This window comes from Herpailurus yagouaroundi, unplaced genomic scaffold (genome assembly GCF_014898765.1).
Source record: "Herpailurus yagouaroundi ecotype Mexico unplaced genomic scaffold, PumYag 140, whole genome shotgun sequence".
NCBI classification, from domain to species: Eukaryota; Metazoa; Chordata; class Mammalia; order Carnivora; family Felidae; genus Herpailurus; species Herpailurus yagouaroundi.
Window position 1 is genome coordinate 36,447,997 of NW_024412395.1, and position 7,980 is coordinate 36,455,976.

At 37.2% G+C, this 7,980-nt stretch overlaps 1 protein-coding gene across 4 annotated transcripts in view; it reads left to right on the plus strand.

Moving 5' to 3' along the window:
• Positions 1 to 7,980, plus strand: part of GALNT13 (polypeptide N-acetylgalactosaminyltransferase 13) — a 555,198-nt gene that overhangs the window by 44,773 nt on the left and 502,445 nt on the right. The window lies entirely within an intron of this gene.

The following is a 7,980-nucleotide window of genomic DNA, read 5'->3' on the forward strand; positions in this document are numbered from 1 at the left end:
CCCTCCCCTGCTCACAGATGTTCTCTCTCTCTCTCTCTCTCTCTCTCTCTCTCTCTCTCTCTCTCAAAGTAAATAAATAAACTTACAAAAAAAGAAATAGAATATTTTCTGCATCTCAAAAATCCTGTTGTTTTGCCTCTAAACATTACTCCTCTTCCATCAATTCCATAAGGATAACTTTTTCATGACTTTCGTGATCACTTCCTTGCTTGTCCATTGCAGTTTTAACATTTTATCATGCATCCCTAAATACAAAATGTTAGTTTAGCTTGATTTTTTAAATCTATATATGTAAGTCATACAACATGCATTCCTGAATTTATATATCTAAGTTTCATTAATGTTTTTGTGTGATTCATTAATTTTCATTGCTAGGTAGTGTGCCATTGTAGAAAAATACTACAGAGTAATTATCCATGTATTGTTGATGGACATTTGAGCTATTTCTGGGTTTGGGCAGTTATTAATAGTGCTGCTATGAACATTCTTTTAAATATGTTTTGCTGTACATATCCATGCATTACTGTTAGTGATGAAATTGCTCAGTTATATCGAATACAACTTTTCAATTTTAGTAGATACTGTTAAACAGTTTTCCAAAGTAGTTACACTAATTACATTGTAGTCAGTAGCGTACGAGAGTTCCCTTCGTTTCATCTGTATCCATGCTTGGTATAGTCTTTTTAGTTGTAGCCATTCTGATGAGAACAGAGTTTACATTTCCCTATTGTAAATGTGGTTTTGTTATGAGTTTAATTGCCATATAGATATTATTGTCTGTAAGTTGCCTGTTCAAGTGTCTTGCCTACTTTTCTAGTGTGTTGATTTTTTTATTGTTAATATGCAGAAGTTAATTGTATTTGAATTGGGTCCCCTTTCAATTACATATTGCAAATACCTTTTCTTCTCTGTGACTTGTTTTTTCAATGTCTTTTTTCTTTTATTTAAAGTTAATTTATTTATTTGGGGGTGGCAGGGAGAGAGAGAGAGAGAAAGAGACAGAGAAAAGGAGGGAGGGAGAGAGGGAGGGAGAGAATCCCAAGCAGGCTCTGTGCTGACAGCTCTCATGAATTGTGAGATTACAACCTGAATTGAAACTAAGAGTTGGGTGCTTAACAGGTTGAGCCACCCAGATGCCCCAACTTTCTCAATTTCTTAATGGAGTTTTTGATGAGGAAAAGTTTCTAATTTTAATTGTAATCATATTTTTGCCTCTTTACATTTAGATCATTTCCTTTAAATTTATTTTTGTGGCTGGTTTGAGGTAGAAGTCAAGTCCTATTTTTTCTTCCAGCTGGATATCTAGTTGTTACAGAATCATGCTGAAAATTCCTCTCTTTGCCCACTGCTCTCAAATGCCATCTTTATCATAAATTAAGTGCTGTATATGTCTGTGTTTTGGGGGCCTACTATTACTTTTATTTGGGCTATTAATTTCTTCTTTCTAATTAAGCCACTATTTTAACTATTGTCATTTTTAAATTATTTATATTATCTATTAAAACAAGTTTCCTCACTATGTTTTTATTCCAGGGTTCTTGACCTTGCCTTATTTCATACAAATTTTAGAATTATTCTGTCAAGTTTGACACACAAAAAATAATTGTTGGGATTTTAGTTGGAATTGCATTCAATCTATTGTTAAGTATATTTTTAAAGAATTAGTATGCTTAAAATATTGACTTTTTAAATCTGTGAACATTAAATTAGTATGCTTAAAATATTGACTTTTTAAATCTGATTGACTTTTTAAATCAGTATATATACTTCATTTGTTTAGGTCTTTTTAATTTGTCTCAATCATATATGTCTTATACTTTGTAGTTAATTTGTCCTAGATGTTTTATGCAGTCAGATATTCTTATATATTATCTAATTTTAAAACCTTATTTTCTTTTTGTTCCTTTAATAGAGTTTGTTTTAAATATTGAGCTTGCCTGCAGCAGATCATAAACTCACTTATTAATTCTAATATTTTCAATAGGTTCTTTTGGATTTTCTATATAAAGAGCTATGTTTTCTCTGATCACAGATAATATTATTTAATACTTTTCAAGCTTTACACTTTTCTTTTTCATATTTTATTCAATTGGCTGCAATGTCCAGAGCAATGCTGAATGAAAGAAGTGGGAAGAGTGGACATTCTGCTCTTATTCCCGAGTCAAAGGCAATACTGTCACCAATTTACTGTTAAGAATGCTGTTTACTGTACTAATTTTTGATAAATATCATACATTAGATAGAGAAATTTATTTTTCTCTTGTTTTGCTGGGATTTTTAATCACAACTGGGTTTTGAATTTTATCAAATGCTTCCTTTGTATCTATTGAGATTATCAAATGATTTAAACATTTTTTTAATGTTTATTTATTTTTGAGAGATAGAGAAACAGAGCATGAGCCAGGGAGGGGCAGAAAGAGAAAGAGATACAGAATCTGAAGTAGGCTCCGGGCTCCGAGAGCTGTCAGCACAGAGCCCCACATGGGGCTCTAACCCACAGACTGGAAAATCATGACCTGAGCCGAAGTCGGATGCTCAATCGACTGAGCCACCCAGGCACCCAATTTTTCTGTTTTTACTTTGTTAATCTGATGATTTATATTGATTGATTGTTTTTTTCACAGATGTCACGTTCCAGAAGCAGAGCTGCTGCTTTCTTGGGCTTACTGTGGGACCTAGAGTGCCAGAGGATTTCTTATTTGTTCTTTACCCTTCCCTCTTTTAGGATGTGTCCCATGCTTCCATAGCAAAGTTCTTGTTGCACCCTTGTACTCCCAAGTGGCAGAGCGCTATTGCTTGTTACCAAGAATAGTGCTCCTGGTGGGTGCAGAAGGGTCCCGGGTTCCTTTCCTCCAGTCTTAACCTTAGACATGCCTTGCGCATCTGGAACTTAGGAGAATGGCTCTTTCCGCATTCCTGCCCATTCCTCCCATGGTGCCCGCCCAAACTTTTACTTGTCTCTGTGGGGTTCTTTGGTGGAAGAGGTTCCTGTTCTTCCCCCAGTGGTAGCAGATCTCTGCTTTGTGTCCTAAAAGGCTAAGTTTTGCTTTGCATTAGAGAAGGGTCTGGGGAATCAGAAAAGATTTTGTGTTTTTGTGACACCAAAGTGCTTTTTCTGGTCTCCTGCCTTGACCTCAGTCTTTCTGCTAAGCAGCTGGTAGACGTCTGAAAAAAAAAAAATGCTTACACATGAATGCATATTCCTTTGTGTCTGGGTGATCCCAGGGTGTCTATATTGTTCTGGTGACCCATTCTGGCCTTCAAGTATTTGTTACAATTTTAGCTATTTTCTTCTTACCTTCTTTCATAATGAGCACCTGTTCCTCTCATGTTCTATCAAAGGTAAAAAGGCTCATATGTCCTGTCTCTCCTCAGAATGACTGTTACCCTTTGAAATTTGGTTAATCTCTTTGCCTTGCAACTCCAGCTCCCTTATGAGCTCAAGAAAAGTTATTATTTTGTAGATTATCTGGCCTTTTCTTACTGTTAGGCTAAGAGCAATATTCTCTGGTGGCTTTCAACTTTCAAAGTATTAGAAGCAAAACTGCATTTTTTCACATATATTTTAACTCAACTTTTCAAGTGTTCCAAAGCAAGATGAGTTTTTTCCTTTACATTACTTAGTTGGCAATTACTGGAAATCTCAAATTAATGCTATCTTCAGTAGCATTTCCACACAAAAGTGAGTTGTTGCTATCACTGTTTTGTGAGCAATTGAAGCTCAACAGATTATGTGTAGCAAGATTTCATTGTTTTAAATAAGGTGAAGTTCAAGTTTTTTCCTGCAAAAGGAACTCTGGCCACTGGCATTGTGGAGCTGGGATTGTGGTACCTTGTTCATTAGAGAATCTAGTCTCCTTCTGTAGTCCTATTCTACCATCTTGGTCATATGACTTCATCCTCAAGGGTTTTCCAGTGGTTTAACATGATTACTGGAGCACAGCCATCAGTTGTATTTGTATTCTATGCAGCAAGAATGGAAAAAAAAAATACTGCAATAGCAAAGGGGCATGCTACCAGCTGATTTAGCTTTCTTCAAGGAAATTCTGTGTAAACTCTACCCAATATTTTCTACCAAAGCATCATTACTCTTTGTTGCAAAAGTAGCTGATGTGTATAGTAGTTTTGCTGCACACACAATGGCTCTGAATACGTCCCTAGTAGGGGAGACGATGATAGCTATTTGGTGGGCTCTTAGCAATCTCACTCACAATTAGAAGATGGGCAAAATGCATTCTGGTAATCTAATTTCTGAAGCAGGATGATGTGCGTTAAAATGCACAGATTCTATCATAAAACAGAGATGTTGAACTCTGGGTTCTGATCTCAGCTCTGCAAATTGCTAGTTATGTGACCTTGAGCCAAGGTTCTTATCCTAACTTGTTCTACTTTCTCAGTTGTAAAGGGGTATGATAATTAGTATCTTAAAACATTTTGGTGAGGATAGAATATGATAATATATGCAAAGGGTCTGTCACATAGGAAAGGATCAATAAATAGTATGTTTTATATTACTCATCTTATATTAACATTAGATTCAGTTATTTAAGGGAGGACAGAGTTTATCCAAGCCTAATACTGATTGATAGGGCAGGAAGGCAATTTACCTTGTTTTTCTTGGATGAAGCTTTATCTTTTAGATGGGATTGAGAGTCTCCACTTCTGCCCTTTAAGTCTATCATTTTTATACTTTGAACCATAGTGAAATATTGCTCAAAATTTAGGTTTCTGATAGCAGCACTTTATGTAATGTCGAACCAAGAGACGGATAAGATGACTTCCGGTTTGAATTCTACCATTAAGTTATGAAACTTGTGAAAGTCATTCTAACCCTCTGGACCTCAGTTTTGTCAGCTGACAAAGCAGTTAGGTAGCTGAACTGACCTCCACCACCTATGTGACAGCTTTAAAACACCATGATTCTATACAGTTCTCCTTGCCCCAGACATAGCCTCTTGTCAAAAGAAACATCCTAAAGATCATCAAATAAAATGATAAAGGCTTAATTACTTGAATCACAGTTGAATTTTTACAGGAACTGGCTTTGTTGTGAAGTTTTGCCAGTTCTGAAATGAAAAGTAGGTATTAACTGAACAACAACATGGTGTTGTGTATTTAGAAAACTGGCTTCCAGTTCTGGTTGTGGAGATTGCTTGCTTAGAGAAAGTGTGTCACTTTGGGAAAGTCACTTAAATTCTCTGTGCCTTAGATTGCTCATTTATAAAATGGGCAATATATATTAAGGGCATGATGAGGATCAAATGAAATAAGAACAGTGTGAAAGTACTTTGAAAAATTGCATAATTTCAATGCTAAACTCTTAAAAAAATTTTTTTAATGTTTATTTATTTTTGAGAGAGAGAGAGAGAGAGAGAGAGAGAGAGAATGAGAGAATGAGCAGGGGAAGGGCAGAGAGGGAGACACAGAATCTGAAGCAGGCTCCAGGCTCCAGCTGTCAGCACTGAGCCCAATGAGGGGCTCAAACCCATGAACCATGAAATCATGACCTGAGCTGAAGTTTGAGGCTTAACCAACTGAGCCATCCAGGAGGCCCCTCAATGTTAAGCTCTTTAGAAAGTCCAGTGGGTAAAGAACAGAAAAATGCCCACATTCTGTAACATGGAGATTGTACAATAAAATGTTATAAATAAAATGCAAGGAAATAAAGTGACTAAGGACTTCTGTTTTATTTTACTTTTCATTATTTTGTTAAGTTTATTTATTTCTTTTGAGAGAGAACCAGAGAGTGTGAGCAGGGGAGAGGCAGAGAGAGAGGGAAAGAATCTCAAGCAGGCTCCCTGCTACCAGCACAGAGCCTAACACAGGACCCCAACCCAGGAAAGTGTGAGATCATGACCTGAGCCAAAATCAAGAGTCCGATGCTCGGCTGATTGAGCCACCCAGGTGCCCCAGACCTCTCTTTTTAACTTTATGTTACATTTTGCAAATCTATTTTTCTGTACACATTACGTTGTAGGATGTTATTGGTCTTAGACACTTCAGAAACCAGACTAGCAAGGCATATCTATGACTTTGTGCATGAAGTGTCTTCTTGAGATAAATTTCTGGACGTGATCTTTGTATCTGAGGCATTCTGCTTTGTTCCAGTGTGGCTGAAGCAAATAGCAAATCTTTTGCAGTGTGTGGCTATTAGTGCTGTCTGCTCTCCTCAATTTGCCCATCTGAATTGACAGTTAAAGCTCCTTTTCTATAAATAGCAAGTTATTAGTTAAAGCATGGTTGCCATATGGCCAAATAGTCTCTATTGTTAAAGTGATTAAATGCAGTAGCGATGCCCAGTCTTTAAGAAGATACTCTGTTCCGTGATAAAAACCTGGGGATTATTTTTATTCCCAAACTAAAATGTTATCAAGCTTATATAGCTTCTGTTTCTATATGCGTATGTATATTTATTCATCTTGTCACTACTTTTTAAAACTCTCAAAAAATGCCGTATGTATATTAAAGTGTGCAAAGTGCACTAATATTAAGTATACAGATTGGTATATCTGTACTTTTTACATAGCTACACACTTGTGTTACTACTACCCAGACCAAGATATAGAACCAATCCCCAAGAAGTTGCCTGTACTTCTCTCCCTGTCAATCACCTTTTGGTTTTTAATATTTAAAAAAAATTTTGTCTTTATGCTAATAAGCCTCCAAAAAGTAATTAAGTATTTTGAAGCACAGTTCCAATCTTATAAATTTGCAGGAAGTATTAACAATTATGATGACAAATAAAAACCTCTGTACAATGCTGAATAATGCAATAAACTATAATAATGATATTGTAAATAATAAACTTCATTAGATGCTCACTGAAATCAAACAGAATTGCAAAGCGGAAACCTCATACAGTTCTATCCAAATCCCCCACCTGCGAACCAAAAAATAGAGCTGCCACACAGGCTGGTGAATGTTCTATTGGTCATGTTGCCAGGCAACCTCAGTCAGTACTGGAGACACCCAATTGAGCAGCAAAGACTCAGACTAGAAGGTATCTTGGAAACAGAAGGGTCCAGCTGAAGGAGAGGAAAGGAGGAGGGAGACAGAAAAATCAAGAGTGCCACTTGAACATTTATTCATATTGGTCATGACCACAAACAATATTTTTCCTAGCAACATGCAGCTAGTTTAGAGTGAAATTCCTGGGGTTTCTACTTCCTTCGCTGTGTTTTCTTCCCTCGCTGTGTCTACAGGTATGAGTGCAAAGGTTTGGTAAGATGCATCATCATTAAGTCATTTTCAGCACATTCAAGCCATGCTGACTAAAAAAAGTTCATTGAGACTTGAATCAGACAGTATTATATCTGATTTGGTCATGCTGAAAACAATCTCACTTTTAAATTGATATACTTTCTTTAAAAAAGATGGAAAATACAACATGAAATCCTCACCACCTGGAGTTAATCCTCTTCTTGGAAGGTAAAAGTAAAAAGGAAGAGCGAGGGAGGCGTGCCGAAGTCCTCTGGGAGGGCGTCAGAGGAGGTGCTGCCAACCAAGGGGATGGGGCAAAAATCTGGGATGATGACCTCAGCTGAGCCCTCCACTCTGAGATGCAACTTTTATGTATTTTTCTAGAAATTTGTCTTCCATTCTCCACAGTTCTCTTTTTTTAAGTTTATTTACTTTTGAGAGAGAGAGACAGAGAGAGCACGAGTGGGGGAGGGTCAGAGAGAGAGGGAGACAGAATCCGAAGCAGGCTCCGGGCTCAGAGCTGTCAGCACAGAGCCCAACAGGGGGCTGGAACTCACAAACGCTGAGATCGTGACCTGAACTGAAGTCGGACACTTAAACAACTGGGCCACCCAGGCTCCCCCATTCTCCTCAGTTTTATACAAAAGCTTTTCTACTTTACTATGCTCTACTCTCCTTTCTTCTTTCTTAACTGCTGACATGCAGGGAAAACAGCCTCCGTGAGCCAGAAAGCTCCTGCTAATTTACCACTACCCACACATTCTTTCATTCTTCCCTTCT